Here is a 23,718-nt window from a genome sequence, read left to right as displayed (position 1 = left end):
GGATAACTTTTGCATTAAAAATATTACCTCTAATATTTTGCGCTTTGAGAGTGTTGCATGGAAGTCCGACTCCTCAAATTCAGGATCGTCTAGATTCAAAGTACAATCAGCTAGCTCATGGTCCACATCAAGAGGAAGGACAGGTTCACGACCGTACAGCATCTTGAAGGGTGAAAACTTCGTGGAGGCCTGGACTGTAGATCTAAAACAGAAACAATGGAATTGAAACACCAAATAACCATATAGAATTTTCCTTAAGTACTAACATTTAACCGGATATTAGACCTACTTACCTCAGTGCAAATAAGATACCATGCAAACCTTTATCCCAGTTTTCATGTCGATCATTCAGAGTTCGAAGGAGAAGATTCTGAACAGTTCGGTTGCTACGCTCAACTAATACATTTGCCTTAAAATAATAAAAAAAAAATAAGTGGACAATAAAGGTTTACATAGTCAATTATACAGACAATTATACAGGAGGATATAAATACAGATAAATAAGTAGATTAATAAGAAATATACAGATAAATAAATAGACAAATAAACAGATAAATTAATAGACACACAAATCCAGATAAATAAATACACATAAATAAGTAAACAGACAGACAAACAATAAATAACTTAATAGACAGGTAACATAGACCTTACCGAACCTTATTTAGTATATGATGATTACTTACTTGAGGATGATAAGCGGATGTGATTCTTTGCGTTGTTCCTGTGAGCGTATGAAGCTCTGATGAAACATAGTTCACAAATTCTTTGCCCTGGTCGTTGATTTGTATGGCAACACATCCATGCCGACAAATTATGTCCTCATACAAGAAGTGTGCAAGCTCTACACCTTGTTTTGATTTTAAAGGTCGAGCCTCAATCCACTTCGAAAAATAGCAAACGGCCATCATAATGGTGACATTACCGTTGGATGATCTGAAAAAAAAAAGTAGTGTAAAGCACCCTACCGAACCTTACCAGATCAAAAACAAAGGTCGCAAACAATCTTTGGCATTTTGGCATTTTTGGCATTGTAATGCATAGTATGGGATTTTAAAGTTCAGTAATATCAAATTAAAACAAAAAATGTTTATCATTAAAAACTTAATAGTCAGTATTATAAAATAATAGTAATATTGCACTTATATACAGATTTTATAAACTTAAAACTCACGTTGGCAATTAACATAGGTCTACGCCAATTTGGTACATGTTTTGAGGCTTAATTAGGACATTGTAGAGTTTCGGATCAACTTTCTTGAACACAGTGCTGGCTTTCTGGCACCCTAGGCAGGTTTTTATGGTTTCCGACACATCTGCTATAACGTTACGCCACCAATACCTCTGCATTACGCGATCGATGACTTTATCCCTGCCAACATGACTTCCCAAAGCAACAGCTTCGTCTCTGTCACCAACTCCTTGATGACAGGACAGCACAATGTCTAGCTGGCATTGGTGATCCCTAACCACCCGAAGAAATCTAACTTCTGCAACCATATGTAGCAATTATAGGCAACCCTTTCAATAAATATTGGTTAAGGTTATTGCTTTTGAATTTACTCTTAAAAGGTTAGGTAAAGTCTAAGCTTGTCCTGATCACTCAATTATTTCTCATAATGTTTAGTATGAATATCTGGATGAGCCTCACCAGTAATTTTCTAAATACAGTACCCCCATTAGTTAAAGCTGAGGCTTAGATATTTTTTTTTTCCTAAATACGTCGGTATCTCAAATATACTACTTATACTTATAACTGGTACTTACCGGTTATATCTTTCCTGTTTGGTTTATGGACAAATTTTAGACAGTCGTCTTGGATAACAAATGCCCGACATTTCCTTCGAAAATTCGCCTTATTCCCCTTATCATTTCCACTACGCACTGGGTATTTTTTTTTGACCGCAAATATTCTTCCACCTCGTCCATTTCACTAGCGAACTCCATGGTGGCTCTGTAGACACTGACAAATAACAAGCCAACACAAGCCTTGTTAACTTTATTTCAGATTCACTTCAAAGAAGGTTTATTCGAATGTGGATTCATTTCAAACTAAGTTCATTTGACTGTTTGATGGTGGATTTATTTCAAACGGGTGAGGAGTCACCTGAAACTAGTTTCAAGTGACGGGGAGTCGACTGAATCTAGTTTCATCTGACTGGGGGAATCATCTGAAACAGGGAGTTATTTGAAACGGCTACACCAGGACAAGGCACACACACACGAGGCCGGGGCACAAGGGAAAACACGGGCACTATTTCCTAGGTTTATTGACAAATTCTCCGCAAGTACACTGCTTTACAAGTTCACAGGGGCACACACCACAAGTCTCCCAGGGCACGACAGGCACTCAACAGGGCACTCAACAGGCAGGAAAACACTTCCAAAACAGGCAGGCACACGCTCGCTTCCTCTTGGGCCACGTGTCTCCGCTCTCTCTTTTCCCGCCTCTCCCAGTGCTGCCACCCGCACCCATACCCCTGGTGTAACATTATGTTGATGGTGAGCTTCCACTGAGAAAGCTACTCAAATAAGAAAACTCTGTGATATACCTGCAGTTACCTGACTTTGATTAAATGGTGAATCAAGTCTTATTCACTGTGCTTTTCTCTTACAATGGCCTGTCCTCTGTGCTCTTTTGTTAATCAGGGGGTGGAATTCCTAGTTAGAAAAAATACTGTACATGTGTTTGTTACCCATTTGTTTGTGTGTAGAACTAATGTTTGCACCCTCGCTGATACTGAATGATGAAACTACTGTGTGCAGGATTGCGCGAAAGCAAACTCATGAGATCACTGGATTCTACATTGGATGAGGAACTGAGCCTCCCATCCCTATGTCAATCTGCAAACAGTTGTCATAACTCTCATTATAATCATGGCAGCTTGAACTAGAGCATCTCAGAAATGTCCAGCTTATCGCAGCCAGGAACTGCAATAATTTGTTTCTGTAAAGCTAGGGTTTGCTTTCTTGATAAAGTTATAAGTAAATGTATGAAGTCTGACAGTAATATATATATATATATATATATATATATATATATATATATATATATATATATATATATATATATATATATATATATATATATATATATATATATATATATATATATATATATATATATATATATATATATATATATATATATATATATATATATATATATATATATATATATATATATATATATATATATATATATATATATATATATATATATATATATATATATATATATATATATATATATATATTAAGGGTGTATATGGGCAGGAGTCTTTCTCTAATACATATCTCATTGAATGTGATAGCTAGTTGAGCATTTATTATTTTTCTTAAGATATTTGTCTTATATTCTTTTTTAATTGGCTGTATGACTTCGCCGAAGCTAGTCATTTTCGCTAGATCGTTAGACGGCGTGGCAATGGGTTCTCCTCTCGGTGTACTCTTGGCAAACTTCTTCATGGGTTGGATCGAGGAGGAAGTTTTCAAGATAGTAAAAAAGCCGGATATATATTGCCGTTATATTGACGACATTTTCATCAAGACAAAGGACGCAGCCGAAGCAGAGCATCTTAGACTTCACCTCCAAGAAACATCTGGGCTAACATTTACTATGGAAAACAGCAAAGATGGAGCCATGCCCTTTCTCGACGTCCTAGTGCAACAAGAAGAAGGAAGATTTACCACCAGCGTCTACACAAAACCAACGAATCCTGGACTCTGCTTGAACGGACGAAGTGAGTGCCCCACGAGGTACAAGGATTCCACTATCTCAGCCTACATCAGAAGAGCGCTTACACACTGCAGCACGTGGAAACAAATCCACCAAGAAATACAGCGCTCAACTCAAGTCCTCATAAACAACAATTTCAGTGAAAAGGACATCAACCGCCTAGTAAAGAAAATTGTCGACAGCTGGCATAACAAGAAGCAACAAGAGGATAAGAAAGGGAACATCAACATATTCTATAAAGCAACTTTCTCTACCGCCTACGAAGAAGATGAGAGGGCCATCACGCAGATTGTGAAGAGGAACATCAAGCCTTCCGACCCTGACAAACAAGTTAAACTGATAATTTATTACAACACCAAGAAAACCAGCCATCTTCTTCTAAAAAATAACCCCTCAAAAGAGAAAGAGATCCTTCAGAAGTCACATGTCATATATAAGTTTACGTGTAACCAAGGAAACTGAGAAGTCCTTCCCTCCACCTATGTTGGCATGACGACAACAAGACTCTCCCAACGACTAACTTTCCACCTCGCAACAGGAGCACCCAAGAAACATCTGAAGGAGAAGCATAACATAAACATCACAAGAGGAATGCTAGTAGATAAAACGGAGATCCTAACTACATGCCCAGACACCAGGCGTCTCCCCATCTTAGAAGCACTATATATAAAAGAGACAAACCCCACATTAAATCAACAATCCGAAGATCTACAAGCATTACCAAGCGCGCGTAGACCCAGCTTGGATAGCAACCTAGCACAGCCCGCGACAGCCGTCAGCCAATCAGAGACCAGGACGCGCAGCGGGGTGACAAGCCTACCGGTATAAATACACCCCCCCTCCCCGCAATCAGCTTGAGCCATTCTCTCCGACACCCTCAAAACGGATAGATCTTCGCTACTGAAGAAGGGTCAAGGACCCGAAATCGCGATCTAGCGAAAATGACTAGCTTCGGCGAAGTCATACAGCCAATTAAAAAAGAATATAAGACAATCATAAGATATAAGGAAAATATCTTAAGAAAAATAATAAATGCTCAACTAGCTATCACATTCAATGATATATATATATATATATATATATATATATATATATATATATATATATATATATATATATATATATATATATATATATATATATATATATATATATATATATATATATATATATTTATTTATTTATTTATTTATTTATTTATTGTCATGTTATTGGCCGAGTTTACCTTGAATGGGATCACGTTTTCTTAGAGTCAACGTGTTCCGGTTATATGCCATTTGGGCATTATCCTTATTAATGTTATAAGTAGTGTAAGGCTTATTTACCCATTTTATATCATGTAGTATTATTCTCTTCATAATTTAAGTTCTCTATATCTTTGTATGTATAAGGGAGGAGGTATAATTGAGGTGGAAAAACGTTGGAAACGAGGGGAGCTTGAGTGGGCAACAACACATTCCAAGGGAGAGCAGAGCGCCTTAGGTCGTGAGGAAAGGTGGAGGGAAGGCGTCTCTCAGGGAAGGATCTTGGTGTGGAGTGGTGATGGAGTGAGTTTGTGGAGGTATTAGTGGTGTAGCGGTATAACCTTGATATCCAGGATCAGGTTAGTGAGTCTTTTGTGGTACCAAGAGCTCTTGTCCGCTGAAATTCGGTTGTTGAGTTGTGCCGGTGACGCTGTTGGAAGGGGTCATAAGTCAAACTGGCAGCCATTTTGTGAGTGGAGGTTGTGGTGTTGACCTTGGAAGCTGGTATTGTGGTGTATTGGTGATTTTGGAGATGATGTTATGGTGTTATGGGTAATCTTTGGTGATGATGGTAATCTCCTATGAGGCTTGAGGAGGTGAAATACGGGAATTATTGTCTGGGGACGTGGTAATGGCGTCTGGGTAAATTCCTGCGGTTGAGGGGAAATATTTCTGTGACTGGTGGAGGTGTAAACGGGTTCTGGTGTTGTGCGAAGTGACGAGAACATCATGTAGTAACATGTACTACCTTATGTTGTTTGTGAATTATTATTAGTATTAATATATGTGCTTGTAACGTAGAATAATCGTGTTTCCTACTCCCCCAACATTGATCTGGTATTAGAGGTAATTCCAGGTGTGCTGAGTCAAGGTAAAGGTAGAGTGAGAGATAATTCTGGCGATTTCGGATAGGTCGGGTAGGCAAATGGTTTGAAAATGATGATGGTGAAAGCGAGGATAATGATGGGGAGAGTGTAGAGGAAGGTGCTGAGGTCAGTGAGATAAACCTGGGTGCTCTTGGTGGAACAGATGGCCTTTCTAGTAGTGAAAAATTTGAGTTAATGAAAGTTAAAATACAGATGCAGAGGGAGCAGAAGCAGCAAGAGATGGAGTTAAAGAGGGAGCAGATACAGATGCAAAAAGAGATTGAGATAGCAAAGATTAGAGCAGAAAGTAAAAATAAAGTAAATGAGACCAGGGCAGGAAATGGTGCCCAAGTCAACGGGGATTTAGAGAGAAAGGCCATCAGTATGCTTAACTTTGTGGAAGGGGAGCAAGAAAACTTCCTCGTTCAATTTGAAAAAAACTGCAAAGATGATGGGATGGAATGAAAATGATTGGGCATTACTCGTTCAGTCTAAATTTGAGGGAATGGCCCGAGGGGTATATGTGAATTTGAGTGAGCGAGACGCGTGTGATTATGAAGCGGTGTTGGGATCAACCCTTCTATGTCTGAGTGTGTACCGGGAAAGGTTCTGAAGGACAACAAAACGCCCAGGTGATACTTATCTCGGGATGGCTCGAGAGGTTATCCTTAAACTGAACCGGTGGCTGAAGGCCGAGGAAGCCACTACAGTTGAGGAGATAAAAGGAGTTATGCAGATGGAACAATTTATGAGCCAAATGCCCCTCAGTGTAAAATATGAGCTTGTACCACACGACGTGAAAGATGTGGTGGAAGCCAGATGCAGAGCTGACAAGTACTGTGCGGTCCATGGGCTGAACGGAGATGAACACCATGGAGGGAGAAGGCCATTCTCCAACAAAAATGATGGTCATCAGAGATATAAGAATGACCGCCAGATGAGCTCGACATCAGTCCACAGATCAAACCAGCCCCGCCCTAACAACTATAGTTTTTCCCACACTTACACCATGCCCCCGCCAGCCGACCACAACGTGAGGTCTACGCCCTATAGGAGTAGGCCCAGGAGCACTACTTATTACCAGAAGGATAGTGGTGATGAAGGTGCAGTTAAGTGCCTTGGATGTGGAAGTAGCGGGCATAGGAAGTACCAGTGTCCGAAGGGACGGCCGAAGCCAGTGGGAGCAGTTGCCGCCCAAAGAGACCTGGTAAAGTATGTGGAGAATATGAATGCAGAGATACAAGAGGAGCTGCCGAAAGATGAGGGCTTTGAACACTTCACCAGTAAGGGCACAGTGAAAGCGGAGGGAAGTCCAGAGAAGGTGATCAGAATCCTTCGGGATACAGGAGCTAACCAGAGTCTGATCTTAAGTAGTGTACTCCCATGGAATGAGGAGACCAGCACTGGCAGAGAGGTCTCATGCAAGGGTGCAGGAGGCAAGTTCAGTATTCCCCTGCACAAAGTTTGGCTGGACTGTGGATACGTCACTGGAGAGGTGACGGTGGGAGTGAAGGAGACACTGCCCGTAGATGGAGTGGATATGCTGGTTGGGAATGACCTGGTTGGAGGTAGAGTTATCCCTAGACTTCAGATGGTAGACAACCCTTTGATAGGGATGACAGAAACCACCACTCTGGCAGAAGTCCCTCCCTCAACAGATGGGGAGGCAGAGGTGCCTGAATTGTTCCCAGTCTGCGCAGTGACACGAGCGATGGCCCGGAAGGAATGCATGGACACCGAGGGAGCAACGCAGGAGGACGAAGGCCTGGGTGTTCTTTTCAAGGAACCTGATGAAAAAGGAACTAACCCAGAGTGTGCGAGTGATGAACCGATTGTAGGTCAGGTGAAGCCCAACCTTGATTTTCTGGTAGAAAAGAGCGAGTTGATAAAAGCTCAGGAGAGTGATGAAAGCTTGAAGTCTATTTGGAATGAGGCTAAAAGGCTGGGTGAACTTGACAATGAGTACGTGGGTTACTATGTGGATAACGGGGTATTAATGAGAAGTTGGAGGCCCCTGACATCCCCAACCTCTGATCACTGGATGGTGAAAAGGCAAATTGTGGTGCCACGGGTGTATAGGAAGAAAATTTTGGAGATGGCACACGAAGGTAATCTGGCAGGACACCTGGGGGTCAGAAAACCCTAGGAAAGATCCTGTGTCATTTTTACTGGCCCAGAGTGAGAGGTGATGTGAAAGAGTTTTGTAAAACTTGTGGTTTGTGTCAGAAGGTGGGCAAGCCGAACCAGGTGATTCGCCCTGCCCCCCTTCACCCTATACCTGTGGTCGACGAGCCTTTCAGTAAGGTGGTAATAGACTGTGTAGGTCCTTTACCAAGGACCCGGAGGGGAAACCAGTATTTGCTGACTATTATGTGTATGTCATCCAGGTTTCCTGAGGCCATTCCCCTCAAGAGTATAAACTCTAAAAACATTGTGAGGGAACTGGTGAAATTTTTCTCTTGGGTGGGAATTCCTAAGGTGTTGCAGTCAGACCAGGGAAGTAATTTCACTTCTCGCGCGTTCAAGGAAATCCTAAAGGGTCTAAAGATCGAACAGAGACTGTCGAGTGCTTATCATCCTCAGTCTCAGGGTTGTGTAGAAAGATTTCACCAAACTCTTAAAAACACTCTAAGGATGTATTGTGAGGAGATGAGTGTTCAGTGGGATGAGGCATTGCCACTACCCTTGTTCGCGTTAAGGGACAGTGTGCAGGAGTCAACTGGTTTCAGCCCATTTGAGTTAGTGTATGGGCATGAGGTGAACGGTCCTATAAGGATGGTGAAAGAAAAATGGTTAGGAGCAGAGGAGCCTCCTACTGTGGTGAAATATGTATCTGATTTCAAGGACAGATTGATGAGAGCTAGGGAAATTGTTCGGGAAAATTTGAAAAATAGTCAGTGAGATGAAAGGCTGGTATGACAAGAAGGCGAGGGCCAGATCTTTCCAGCCTGGGGACAAGGTCTTGGTTCTTTTCCCATTGCAGGGTGATCCTTTCAAAGCCAGGTTCAGCGGGCCTTGGGAGATTGAGAGGAAAATGAGTGATGTAAATTACATTGTAAAAACTCCAGGGAGGAAGAAAAAGAACCAGTTGTGTCATGTAAACATGTTGAAGCCATTTCATGAAAGGGACAGAGAAAATGGAGGTGATGTAGTAGAAGGAGTAAGAATTGTGAGTGTTGTGAATGTAACCACTGAGGCGGAAGAGAAGTGGTCCGAAGTGAAACTGAGTAGGTGTGAAGGGATGGTGCTAGAGAACTCAGCTGTGTTAGGGAATTTAAATGATAAACTGGGGCACATGGAGCTAGAAAAGAAGGAAAGGATTAGGGAGATAATTGAAAGATTCAATTCTTTGTTCCTCGATGCACCTAGGAAAACTAATGTGGTGGTACATGATGTGGATGTTGGGGGGGCTGAACCCATCAAACAGCATCCCTACAGAGTTAACCCACAGAAAAGAGAGATCATGAGAAAAAAAAGTAGAGTATATTCTGGAATACGACTTGATTGATCCCAGTGAGAGCCCATGGAGCTCGCCATGTGTACTGGTGCCCAAGCCTGGTCAAGAGAGTTTCCGTTTCTGTACGGACTATAGGAATGTTAACATGGTGACAAAACCTGATGCTTACCCTATCCCTAGAGTTGATGATTGTATAGATCATGTGGGAAGTGACAACTTCATAACAAAAATTGACTTGTTAAAGGGATACTGGCAAGTAGGACTCACTGAGAGGGCAAAAGCCATATCAGCTTTTGCCACCATGGATGGATTATACCAGTACAAAGTTCTTCCGTTTGGGATGAAGAACAGTGGGAGTTCTTTTCAGAGGTTAATGAACAGAGTACTGAAGGGCTTGAAGGGATGTTCTGTGTACATAGATGATATATTGTTGTACACTGAGAGTTGGGAAGAGCATGTGCAGCTGCTGGAGGAAGTGTTCAAGAGGCTGGATGATGCCGACCTTACTGTCAACTTAGCAAAAAGTAATTTCGTGCAAGCTAATGTGGAGTACTTAGGTTTCAAGGTTGGAAAAGGTGAAGTGAGAACCGTGGAAGCCAAGGTGAAAGACATTGTAAATCTCCCTCCACCCACCAATAGGAAGGAGATACTGAGATACTTAGGGGCCAGTGGATATTACAGGCGATTTTGTAAGAATTTCTCTGATGTTGCCATGCCCCTGACCAAGTTGCTGAATAAGAAGTCAAAATTTTGTTGGGATGAGGTCTGTGAGGAAGCTTTTGTGGAGATTAAGAAAATGTTGGTCAGTGCCCCAGTGCTGCGCATGCCTGATTATGAAAAACCATTTGTATTGTATGTGGATGCCAGTCAGAATGGTGTGGATGGTGTGTTAATGCAAGAACATGAGGGAATGGAGCACCCCATAGGCTATTATTCTAAAAAGTTGTTACCATATCAAAGGGCTTACAGCACTATTGAGAAAAAGGCTTTGGGCCTAGTGCTGAGTTTGAGTCATTTTGAAGTGTACGTCAAAGGGACTGGACAGCCTGTGCAGGTCTTCACCAACCACAATCCGCTCATTTTCTTGCATAAAATGAAAAACTCCAATCAGAGGCTGATGAGGTGGTGCCTGGTCTTACAGGACTATGACTTAGAGATTCACCATGTGAAAGGCAGTGAGAATATTATTGCCGATGCATTGTCCCGTGCACCATCTAGTCGTGAGGCATCCTAAATCAGGTGCCTCACGCCTCTTTTGGGAAGGGGATGTCATGTTATTGGCCGAGTTTACCTTGAATGGGATCACGTTTTCTTAATGTCACCGTGTTCCGGTTACCTGCCATTCGGGCATTATCCTTATTATTGTTATAAGTAGTGTAAGGCTTATTTACCCATTTTATATCATGTAGTATTATTCTCTTCATAATTTAAGTTTTCCATATCTTTGTATGTATAAGGGAGGAAGTATAATTGAGGTGGAAATACGTTGGAAACGAGGGGAGCTTGAGTGGGCAACAACACATTCCAAGGAGGGGAGAGCAGAGCGCCTTAGGTCGTGAGGAAAGGTGGAGGGAAGGCGTCTCTCAGGGAAGGATCTTGGTGTGGAGTGGTGATGGAGTGAGTTTGTGGAGGTATTAGTGGTGTAGCGGTATAACCTTGATATCCAGGATCAGGTTAGTGAGTCTTTTGTGGTACCAAGAGCTCTTGTCCGCTGAAATTCGGGTGTTGAGTTGTGCCGGTGACGCTGTTGGAAGGGGTCATAGGTCAAACTGGCAGCCATTTTGTGAGTGGAAGTTGTGGTGTTGACCTTGGAAGCTGGTATTGTGGTGTATTGGTGATTTTGGGGATGATGTTATGGTGTTATGGGTAATCTTTGGTGATGATGGTAATCTCCTATGAGGCTTGAGGAGGTGAAATACGGGAATTATTGTCTGGGGACGCGGTAATGGCGTCTGGGTAAATTCCTGCGGTTGAGGGGAAATATTTCTGTGACTGGTGGAGGTGTAAACGGGTTCTGGTGTTGTGGGAAGTGACGAGAACGTCATGTAGTAACATGTACTACCTCATGTTGTTTGCGAATTATTATTAGTATTAATATATGTGCTTGTAACGTAGAATAATCGTGTTTCCTACTCCCCCAACATTGATCTGGTATTAGAGGTAATTCCAGGTGTGCTGAGTCAAGGTAAAGGTAGAGTGAGAGATAATTCTGGCGATTTCGGATAGGTCGGGTAGGCACTCGAAGCCCTTAAAAATCCAGACCTTTAAAACTTTCCGGGATCAGTGTAACGCCCACTTTCTTGGAAAGATAACCGGTATCGTACGATCGTAAGTAAGTAAGCGATCGTGACAATAATATATATATATATATATATATATATATATATATATATATATATATATATATATATATATATATATATATAATGCAGAGAGAGAGAGAAAAAGAAAATTAAATAAAAAAAATATTTGACTTACAGCAAACATCCATTTCAACATTTATTTTGATATCTAAGTGCATGGCTTCAAATCACAACAGATTCTGCAAAGATGTAGAAGCAGTCATTGGCTTTATAGTCTCATATGAATTTCAATTGTTTTCCTTACAATCACGAATAATTACTTTTAAACTATAATTTTTGCTGTTGTCTGTTTTGCGCCAAAATTCAACTACTAAATAAAACCACTTTCAAAAAGGCAGAATTTGGGGAAAATGTTTGGTCTGATACATGTGAGTTGGTCCCCGGCTCAGATTCTGGTAACAGTTTTTCAGTGTGGCTAAAACTTGCTTAGCTAAGTAAGCAGATATTCATCCATTGTAAACCCACAGTAGTATTCATAACATCTGCCTGCAGGTTCATAATGTTCTCTCTCTCTCTCTCTCTCTCTCTCTCTCTCTCTCTCTCTCTCTCTCTCTCTCTCTCTCTCTCTCTCTCTCTCTCAACATTATCTATTGAAATAATAATAATAATATAATAATAATAATAATAATAATAATAATAATAATAATAATAATAATAACAGCAATAATAGTAATAATGTGTGTGTGTGTGTGTGTGTATGTGTGTCCCATATTATAAAATATAGGGTGCAACCTCAAGCTTCCACCTTGATGAAAGGTGAAGCCACGGATGGCCTTTCTAGTAGTGAAAAGTTTGAAGTAATGAAACTTCAGTTACAAATGCAGAAGGAAGTGAAGATGCAGTGGGAGCAGTTATGAATGCAGAAGGAAAGTGAGATAGATAAGATAGGAAGAGAAAACGGAAATAAAGTAAATGAGGCCAGGGCAGGAAATGGTACTCAAGGAAATGGGGATGTAGAGAGAAATGTAACCTATGTGCCTAAATTTGTGGAAGGGGAGGAAGAGGATTTTTCCTTCAGTTTGAGAAAACTGCAAAGTTGAGGGGATGGGATGAGGATGAGTGGGCATTGCTGGTCCAGTCTAAATTTGAAGGAAAGGCCAGGGAGGCATATGCGAGTTTGAGTGAACAAGAGGCAAGTGATTATAAAGTGGTACAGAAAGTGGTGTTGGGATCAACCCATGTAAGTCCAGGAGTGTACTGGGAAAGGTCCTGCAGGATCAAAAAACGCCCAGGTGCTACTTACCTTGAGATGGCTTGAGAGTCCGGTCTTAAATTGGAACAGTGGATGAAGGAAGTGAAGGAAGCCACTACAGCCGAGGAGATAAAAGGAGTTCTGCAGATGGAACAATTTATGGACTAAGTGCCCCCCGTTTTAAAATATGAGCTCGTATCACATAAAGTGAAAGATGTGATGGAAGCTGGACACAGGTCTGACAGTTATTGTGAAATCCACGGGCTGAGTAGAAGTGAATACCATGGAGGGAAAAAGTCATTCTCCAGCAAAAGTGATGGTCATCGGAAATATAGGAATGACCACCAGATGAGCTTGATATCATTCCGCAGGCCAAACCCGTCCCGCCCAAACAACTATAATTTGTCCCACAATTACAACATGCCCCCGCCACCCAACCACAACCTGAGGCCTATACCACACAGGATTGGGCCCAGAAGCACTACCTATTACAAGAAGGGTAGTGGTGATGAAGGTACAGTTAATTGCCTTGGATGTGGGGGAAGTGGGCATATGAAGTACTAGTGTCTGAAGGGGAGGCCAAAGCCAGTGGGAGCAGTTGCCGCCCAAAGGGACCTGGTGAAGTACATGGAGAATATGAGTGCACAGATACCAGAGGAGCCACAGAGGGATGAGGGCTTTGAGCATTTCACCAATGAAGGCACAGTGAAACTGGAAGGAAATCCTGAGAAGGTGATCAGAATCCTTCGAGATACAGGAGCTAATCAAAGCCTGATCTTAAGTAGTGTACTACCATGGAATGAGGAGACCAGCACTGGCAGAGAGGTCTCATGCAAGAGTGCAGAAGGCAAGTTTAGTATTCCCCTGCACAAAGTTTGGATGGACTGTGGATACGTCACTGGAGAGGTGACAGTAGGAGTGAAGGAGACACTGCCTGTAGATGGAGTGGATATGTTGGTCAGGAACGACCTGGCTGGAGGTTGAGTCATCTCTAAACTTCAGATGGTAGACAGGCCTCTGGTAGGGATGACAGATACCACCACTCTGGCAGCAGTCCCTCATTCAACAAATGGGGAGGTGGAGGTGACTGAATTGTTCCCAGTCTGCGCGGTGATCTGAGCAATGGCCCGGAGGAGACTCGTGGACACTGAAGGAGCAACACAGGAGGACGAAGGCCTGGGCACCCTGTTCAAGGAACCTGATGAAAAAGGAAATAGCCCAGAGTATGCGAGTGATGAAAAGGTTGTAAGCCAGATGGAGCCCAGCCTTAATTTTGTAGTAGAGAAGAGTGAGTTGATAAAAGCTCAGGAAAGTGGTGAAAGCCTGAAGTTTGTTTGGAATAAGGCTAAAAGGCTGGGTGAGCTTGGTGATGAGTATGTGGGTTACTATGTGGATAACAATGTATTAATGAGGAATTGGAAGCCTTTGAGTACTCTCGCCTCCAATCACTGGATGGTGAAAAGGCAGATTGTGATGCCACAGGTGTATAGGGAGAAAATATTGGAAATGGCACATGAAAGTAATCTGGCAGGACACCTAGGGGTCAGAAAAGCCCTAGTAAAAATTTTGTCATTTTTACTGGCCTAAAGTGAGAGGTGATATGAATGAGTTTTGTAAAACTTGTGGCCTATGTCAGAAGATGGACAAGCCAAACCAGGGGATTTGCCCTGCCACCCTTCACCCTGTCCCTGTGGTTGAGGAGCCTTTTAATAAGGTGGTGATAGACTGTGTAGGTCCTTCGCCAAGGACCATAAGGGGAAACCTATATCTGCTAATTATTATGTGTGTGTCATCCAGGCTCCCTGAGGCCATTCCCCTCAGGAGTATAAACTCTAAAAATATTGTGAGGGAGTTGGTGAAATTTTTCTCATGGGTGGGAATTCCTAAGGTGTTGCAGTTAAACCAGGGAAGTAATTTCACTTCTCACATGTTCAAGGAAATTCTAAGGGGCCTGAAGATTGAACAGAGAATGCCGCGTGCTTATCATCCCCCAGTCTCAGGGTTGTGTAGAAAGATTTCACCAGATGAGTGTTGAGTGGGATGATGGGATGAGGCGTTACCACTAGCTTCGCATTAAGAGACAGTGTGCAAGAGTCTGTAGGTTTCAGCCCATTTAAGTTAGTGTATGGGCATGAGGTGAATGGTCCTTTGAGGATGGTAAAAGAAAAGTGGTTAGGGGCAGAAGAGCCTTCTAATGTGGTGAAGTATGTATCAGATTTCAAAAACAGATTAATGAGAGCTAAGGAAATTGCACAAAAAATTTGAAAGGTAGTCAGAGTGAGATGAAAGGCTGGTATGACAGGAAGGCAAGGGCCAGATCTTTCCAGCCTGGGAACAAGGTCTTAGTCCTTTTCCCATTGCAGGGTAATCCTTTCACTGCAAGGTTCAGTGGACCTTGGAAGATTGAGAGAAAAGTGGGTGATGTAAATTATGTTGTAAAAACTCCAGGGAGGAAGAAAAGAACCAGTTGAGAGAAAAATGAGTGATGTAAATCATGTTGTAAAAACTCCAGGGAGGAAGAAAAGAACTAGTTATGTCACATAAATATGTTGAAGCCTTTTCACGAAAGGGAAAGAGAAAAAGAAAATGAAGTAGAAAAAGGAGTAAAAAACCGTGAATATAGTAAATGTAACCACTGAGGTGGAAGAGGAGTGGGCTGAAATGAAACTGAGTAGGTGTAAGGGAATGGTGCTGAAGAACTCAGCTGTGTTAGAGAATTTGAATGATAAACTGAGACACATGGAGTTAGAGAAGAAGGAAAAGGTTAGGGAGATTATTGAAAAATTTAGTTCTTTGTTCCCAGATACACCTAGAAAAACAAATATGGTAGTATATGATGTAGATGTTGGAGGGGCTGAACCCATCAAACAACATCCTTACAGAGTTAATCCACATAAAAGGGAAATCATGAGAAAGGAAGTGAATATGTTGGAACATGACTTGATTGAGCCTAGTGAAAGTCCATGGAGCTCACCATGTGTATTAGTGCCCAAACTGGGTCAAGAGAGTTTATGTTTTTGTACGGATTATAGGAAGGTTAACATGGTGACAAAACGTGATGCTTACCCTAGAGTTGATAATTGTATAGATCATGTGGGTAATGCAAACTTCATAACAAAAACTGACTTGTTAAAAGGGTACTGGCAAGTAGGACTTACTGAGAGGGCAAAAACCATATCAGCTTTTGTCACCATGGATGGATTTTATCAGTATAAAGTTCTGTTTGGGATGAACAGTGGGTTCTTTTCAGAGATTGATAAACAGAGTACTGAAAGGATTGAAGGGATGTTTGGTGTGTATAGATGACATTTTGTTGTACACTGAGAGTTGGGAGGAACATGTGCAGTTACTGGAGGAAGTACTCAAGAGGCTGGAAGATGCCAATCTTACTGTGAACTTGATAAAAAGTCATTTTGTGCAAGGTGATGTGGAGTACCTAGGTTTCAAGATAGGGAAAGGTGAGGTGAGAACTGTGGAAACCAAGGTTAAAGACATTGTGGATCTCCCTTTGCCCACCAATAGGAAGGAGATACTGAGATTCTTAGCGGCCAGTGGATATTACAGGCATTTTTGTAAAATCTCTGATGTTGCTATGCCCCTGACCTAGTTGCTGAGTAAAAAGTCAAAATTTTGTTGGGATAAGCATTGTGAGGAAGCTGTTGTGGAAATTAAGAAAATGTTAATCAGTGCCCCAGTGCTGCGCTTGCCTGATTATGGAAAACCATTTGTGTTATATGTGGACGCCAATCAGAATGGTGTGGGTGGTGTGTTAATGCAGGATCATGAGGGAGTTGAGCACCCCATAGGTTGTTATTCTAAGTTGTTACCATATCAGAGGGCTTACATCATTCTTGAGGAAGAGGCTTTGGGACTAGTACTGAGTTTGAGTCATTTTGAAGAATACGTCAAAGGGACAAGGTGGCCTGTGCAGGTATTCACTGACCATAATCTGTTCATTTTCCTGCATAAAATGAAAAACACCAATCAGAGGCTTATGAGATGGTGTCTGGTCTTACAGGATTATGACCTAGAGATGCACCATGTGAAAGGCAGCGAGAATGTAATTGCTGATGCCTTGTCTCGTGCCGCATCTAGTCGTGAGGCATCCTAATCAGGTGTCTCACGCCTCTTTTGGGAAGGGGATGTCATGTTATTGGCCTACTTTACCCTGTAAACGAACACGTTTTCTTAGTTTCCTCTATGTTCCGTTTTCCTTTTAACATTATATCTGTTCTTGGTTATAAGTTAGTGTAAGGCTTATTGACTCATTTATATCATGTAGTATTATTCCTTTCATAATTTAAGTTCTTTATATGTATGCATGTGTAAGGGAAGAGGTGTATTTGAGGTGGAATGTGTTAAGGCGAGAGATGATACACATTTGGAGTTTGTATCGAGTCAGCACATTCTTCAGGAGAGTGTCCCGAGGGCTTGAGGGGAATAAAGAGGGTGGCGTTCTCTGGGAATAAATTCGGGTGTGGAGTGGTGATGGAGCGTGTGTGTGGAGGTATTAGTGATGTGGTGGTATAACCTTGATATCCAGGATTAGGTTCGTGAGTCTTTTGTGGTACCAAGTGCTCTTGTCCGCTGAAATTCGGTTGGTGAGTGGTGTTGGTTTTGTAACAGGGGAAGCGTCGGGGTGAGAGGCAGCCATCTTGTGGTTGAGGCTGTGGCGGCGTGCTTGGGGGGCTGGAGTTGTGGTTTATTAGTGATTCTGGGGATAGTTATGGTGTACCGGTGATATATGGTGATGGTGGTGATGTCTTGTGAGGTTTGAGGAGGTAAAATAGGGGAATTATTATTCAGGGACGTGGTGACGGCGTCTGGGCATATTCCCGCAGCCGGGGAAAATATTTCCACGCCCTATGAAGGTGTAAATGGGTTTTAGTGCTATGTGAAGTGACGGGAATGTCATGTATTAATGCATACTACCTCAATTTGTTCGTGAGCTATTATTATTAGTAATATATCTTGTTATTATATAGAGTAATTGTGTTTTCTACCCCCAACATTGATTGATTATTGAGGTGATTCCTGGTGTGATTTGCCAAGGTAAGGGTTAAGTGTGAAGGCGTAATAGCGGGGGATTTCTGATATTTTGGGTAGGTACTTGAAACCTTTCAAAATCCTGACCTTTAAAACTTTCCGGGGTCAGTGGAACGTCCACTTTCTTGGAAAGATAACTGGGATCGTGACAGCAGAATATATCCACCTGATGTGAAATGCCAATGGTGATGTGGAGAAAGAAGATATGAGCAATGGTGTTGGGAAAAATCATGGCCAACATTACATGCAATAATATGTACTACATTATAGTTAATCAGATGGAATGCTGCTGTACGATATGTTGGGGCCTTTTGTCGTGAGACAATCCATAAAATATTGTTTGTCCGGTGATATTTGCTTTTTTATTTATTTATTTATTTATTTATTTATTTATTTTTATTTATTTTTTTTCATGTAGGAGGGACACCAGCGAAAGGCAACAAAAATCTAATAAAACTAAAAATCCACTAAGATGCCAGTCCCCGAATAGGGTCCAAAGCGGTGGTAAAAAAAAATTGAAGGATAAGTATCTTGAAACCTCCCTCATGAAGGAGTTCAAGTCATAGGAAGGTGGAAATACAGAAACAGGCAGGAGGTTCCAGAGTTTACCAGAGAAAGGGATGAATGATTGAGAATACTGGTTAACTCTTGCATTAGAGAGGTGGACAGAAAAGGGGTAAGAGAAAGAAGAAAATCTTGTGCAGAGAGGCCACGGGAGGAGGTGAGGTATGCAATTAGCAAGATTGGAAGAGCAGTTAGCATGAAAATAGCGGTAGAAGATAGCAAGAGATGCAACATTGCGCCGATGAGAAAGAGGATGAAGACAGTCAGTTAGAGGGCAGGAGTTGATACGAAAAACTTTTGATTCCACCCCGTCTAAAAGAGCAGTATCAGTGGAAGAACCCAGACATGCGAAGCATACTCCATACATGGACGGATAAGGATCTGTACTTGTACAGAGTTAGCACCTGGGGGGCGGGGTGAGAAAAACTGGCAGAGATGTCTCAGAATGCCTAACTTCAAAGAAGTTGTTTTAGCTAGAGATGAGATGTGAAGTTTCCAGTTTAGATTATAAGAAAGGACAGACCGAGGATGTTCAGTGTAGAAGAGGGGGCCAGTTGAGTGTCAATGAAGAAGATGGAATAGTTGTCTAGAAGGTTGTGTCGAGTTGATAGATGGAGTTTGTAAGGCACTGAAGTTTGCTCTGCCCCAGTCAGAAATTTCAGAGAGATCAGAAGTCAAGCATTCTTTGGCTTCCCTGCTTGAACTCTTTACATCCTGAAGAGTTGGACATCTATGAAAAGATGTGGAAAAGTGCAGGGTGGTATCATCAGCATAGGAGTGGATAGAACTAGAAGTTTGGTTTAGAAAATCATTGATGAACAATAGGGAGAGAGTGGGTGACAGGACAGAACCCTGAGGAGCACCAATGTCAATAGATTTAGGAGAAGAACAGTGACCATCTACCACAGCAGCAATAGAACGGTCAGAAAGGAAACTTGAGATGAAGTTACAGAGAGAAGGATAGAAGCCATAAGAGGGTAGTTTGAAAATCAAAGATATGTGCCAGACTCTATCAAAAGCTTTTGATATGTTTAAGGCAACAGCAAAAGTTTCACCAAAATCTCTAAAAGAGGATGACCAAGACTCGGTAAGGAAAGTCAGAAGATCACGAGTAGAGTGGCCCTGGCAGAACCCATAAATCAGGCAGAAGGTTGTGAAGTGATAGATGCTTAAGAATCTTTCTGTTGGGGATAGATTCAAACTTTAGATAGGCAGGAAATTAAAGCAATAGGACAGTAGTTTGAGGGATTAGAACGGTCACCCTTTTAAGGAACAGACAGAAAGTAGGCAAACTTCCAGAAAGAAGGAAAGGTAGAAGTTGACAGACAAAGTTGAAAGAGTTTGACTAGGCAAGGTGCAAGCATAGTGGCACAGTTTCAGAGAACAATAAAAAGGGTCACCATCAGATCCCATCAAAAGCCGTAGGAGGGTAGTTTGAAAATCAAAGCTTTGTGCCACACTCTATCAAAACCTTTTGATATGTTTAAGGCAACAGCAGAAGTTTCACCAAAATCTCTAAAGAGGATGACCAGTACTCGGTAAGGAAAGCCAGAAGATCACCAGTAGAGCGGCCTTCATGGAACCCATAGATCAGACAGAAGGTTGTGAAGTGATAGATGTTTAAGAATCTTCCTCTTGGGGATAGATTCAAAAACTTTAGGTAGGAAATTAAAGCAATAGGACGGTAGTTTAAGGGATTAGAACGGTCACCCTTTTAAGGAACATGTTGAATGTAGGCAAACTTCCAGCAAGAAGGAAAGGTAGATGTTGACAGACAAAGTTGAAAGAGTTTGACTAGGCAAAGTGCAAGTACAGTGGCACAATTTCGGAGAACAATAGGAGGTACCCCATCAGGTCCATAAGCCTTTTGAGGCTTTAGGCCAGTGAGGGCATGGGAAACATCATTGCGAAGAATTTTAATAGGTAGCATGAAGTAGTCAGAGGGTGGAGGAGAGGGTGGAACAAGCCTTGAATCGTCCAAGTTAGAGTTTTTAGCAAAGGTTTTTATGAAGAGTTCAGCTTTAGTGATAGATGTGATAGCAGTGATGTCATCTGGTTGAAATAAAGGAAGGAAAGAAAAAGAAACAAAGTTATTGGAGATGTTTTTGGCTACATGCCAGAAGTCATGAAGGGAGTTAGATCTTGAAAGATTTTGACATTTTGTATCAATGAAATTGTTTTTGGCTAGCTGGAGAACAGACTTGGCATAGTTCTGAGCAGAAATATAAAGTGCATGAGATTCTGGTGATGGAAGGCTCAAGTACCTTTAGTGGGCCACCTCTCTATCATGTATATCATGAGAACAGGCTGTGTTAAACCAAGGTTTGGAAGGTTTAGGTCGAGAAAAAGAGCGAGGAATGTACATCTCCATGCTAGACACTGTCACCTCTGTTATGCACTCGGTACACAGAGATGGGTCTCTGTCATAGAAGCAGTATTCATTCCAAGGAAAATCAGCAAAATACCTCAGGTCCCCCAACTAGCAGAGGCAAAATGCCAGAGGCACCTCTGCTTAGGGGGATCATGAGAAGGAATTAGAGTGATAGGACAAGATACAGATATGAGATTGTGATCGGAAGAGCCCACTGGAGAGGAGAGAGTAACAGCATAAGCAGAAGGATTAGAGGTTAGAAAAAGATCAAGAATTTGGGTTGTATTCTCAAGACAGTCAAGAATATGAGTAGAGTTTTGTACCAGTTGCTCTAGGTCGTGGAGGATAGCAAAGTTGAAGGCCAGTTCACCAGGATGGTCAGTGAAGGGAGAGGAAAGCTAAAGCTGCTTGTGAACATTGAAGTCTCCAGGAATGGAGATCTCCACAAAAGGGAAAAGAATCAGATTGTGCTCCACTTTGGAAGTTAAGTAGTCAAAGAAATTCTTATAGTCAGGGGAATTAGGTGAGAGGTATACGACACAGATAAATTTAGTTTGAGAGTGACTCTTTAGTTGTAGCCAGATGGTGGAAAATTCGGAAGATTCAAGAGCGTTGGCATGAGAGCAGGTTAAGTCATTGCCCTCATAAACGCAACATCCAGCTTTGGATTGAAAATGAGGATAGAAAAAGTAGGAGGGAACAGAAAAAGGGCTAATGTCATTTGCCTCAGACACCTGTGTCTCAGTTAGGAAAAGAAAATGAGGTTTAGTAGAGGAGAGATGGTGTTCTACAGATTGAAAATTAGATCTAAGACTGCAAATATTGCAGAAGTTAATGAAGAAAAAGTTGAGAGGGGTGTCAAGACAATTAGGGTCGATATTAGAACAGCAGTCCAACCTGGGGACACTAGATGGGGACTCCGAGGCTGGTGTAGGAGTCACCACGATAATTTTGAATTTTGAGTGAAGAGTGTGTGTGTAATTAGGTGCTTGTAGTTTTGTGTGAAGGAAGAGAGTTTTCTTTAGAGGGCAGGCTGTGATTGCCCCCTTGCATTGTGATACACAAAGTTAAATTTTCAATGAGGTCACGGCTGGGTTTAATGATAAGTTCACAGCACCCTCTGATCCAGTGCTTTAGACCTTACTAGGAGTAATTATCGGTTTGGCAGGTGCCTACTGCCTCCTCCTACTACTCATGCTTAATACACAACCTCCTAGTTGGGAAGAGTGAAAATCCAGGAAAACTGCAGGCAATGGGGTTAAGATTAGTAGAAATAACTACCCTACCACCTCTTGTGATGCAATCTTGACCCAAGGCCAACTCTGCTCATACATCTAACTAAGATTTTAGGTTATTATTACTGCAGGAGATTTTCCCTGTAGCTAATTCTTGAGAAACCCTAGACAAAACAGGATCTTTTTAGTAGCTTTTTCTACCTTCTTTGCTATGATTAGAATACTGTGGGTGTCAACTAGCATGACATTTAACCCATGATCATTAGATGCATTATCTACAGGTAGATGAGACAATGCATTGGCATTACCTATTTTACTGGATGAGCAATGTTCTAAGTCATATGAATAAGCTGATAAAATGACTGCCCACTTCTGCAACCTTGCTGCAACTAATGTAGGTAATCTTGCTTTGGGCTACGAATAACAAGTAGTGGTTTATGGTCAGTGACTATGGTGAACCCTGGCTTGGCATATAAATATAGATGAAACTTTTGACTCCATAGACTATTGCTAAATTATCCTTCTCTGTGTGTGAATAATTCATGAAAATCACAAGACTCAGCTTCCTAAACCTTATCACAAAGTTGTCTCAGCTTTCCCTAGCTTCCTGATTTACAGTACCTATGGATGAAATTAGGATGATAATTTTTTTTTATCAAAATTAAACAATGTTTTGCGCATTTCATCTTTATTCAGTATTTAGACGTGTTACCATTGTTTCTCAATACAAAATCAAGTCTCTGTGGCATAGATTGAACAAGAGTATGAAAATATTCTTTATCAAGTTCCATGAACCAGATTTTCTCAATAGCTTCTTTCAGCATGGGGACAGAGGGTGTATTGCTGGTCTGCAGGTACCTCTTCATGTATGTACATACATTTTCAATATGACTGAGGTCTTGTGAGTTGCCAGACCAGTCCAAGACTTGAATGCCTTTGTCAGCAAAGAAATCCATGGTCTTCTTGCCCCTGTGGCAAGGGACTCATGAAGATTCTTATCTTCAGATCTTAAAAAAGTGGCAGCAGGTATTCCCTTAACACTTCAATGTAATTGTCACTCTATGGTTATAGTTTTAGGGAGAAAATACAATCATCCCTGATCACCATAACTGCTGAAATATCCCCATATCATGACAGGCCAGATGCTTTACAGTCTTCACCGTAAACTTTGGATCAGTCTTTTGATTGCAGCACTTTCTGCCCAACTGACCTGATGAGATGGAAACAGCTTTCATCGAAAAATACCACATATTAGTAGTCCCTCAGTAGTCCAGTTTTTATATTTCCTTGCAAATGCTAATCTTTTAACCTTCATTTGGGTAGTCAACATTGGTTTTTGTGTTATATGACGTGCTGGGAGTCCAAGATGGTACTTCAGTAATTCTTTAATTGTACACATAAATGTGTCTTTCAGCAATTCATGGTTATCAGTCTTGATTTCCTTTGGTGATGAAAGGCCTGGCCATCACAATTCTTTGCAGTAGTTTGTCTGTGTGTCTGGATGTCTTACACTTCTTTCCCGACTCCAATTTCCTCTTCAGATTTGATTCCCAGCCTCTACACATATCATGTTTTACCCATATTGATACTTTTTTTTTCAGAAATGTGTAGATGTTGCTCTGTCTCAGCTAGACATGCCTT

The sequence above is a fragment of the Scylla paramamosain genome, chromosome 3 (genome assembly GCF_035594125.1).
Source record: "Scylla paramamosain isolate STU-SP2022 chromosome 3, ASM3559412v1, whole genome shotgun sequence".
NCBI lineage: Eukaryota > Metazoa > Arthropoda > Malacostraca > Decapoda > Portunidae > Scylla > Scylla paramamosain.
Note: the sequence above shows the minus strand (reverse complement) of the source record.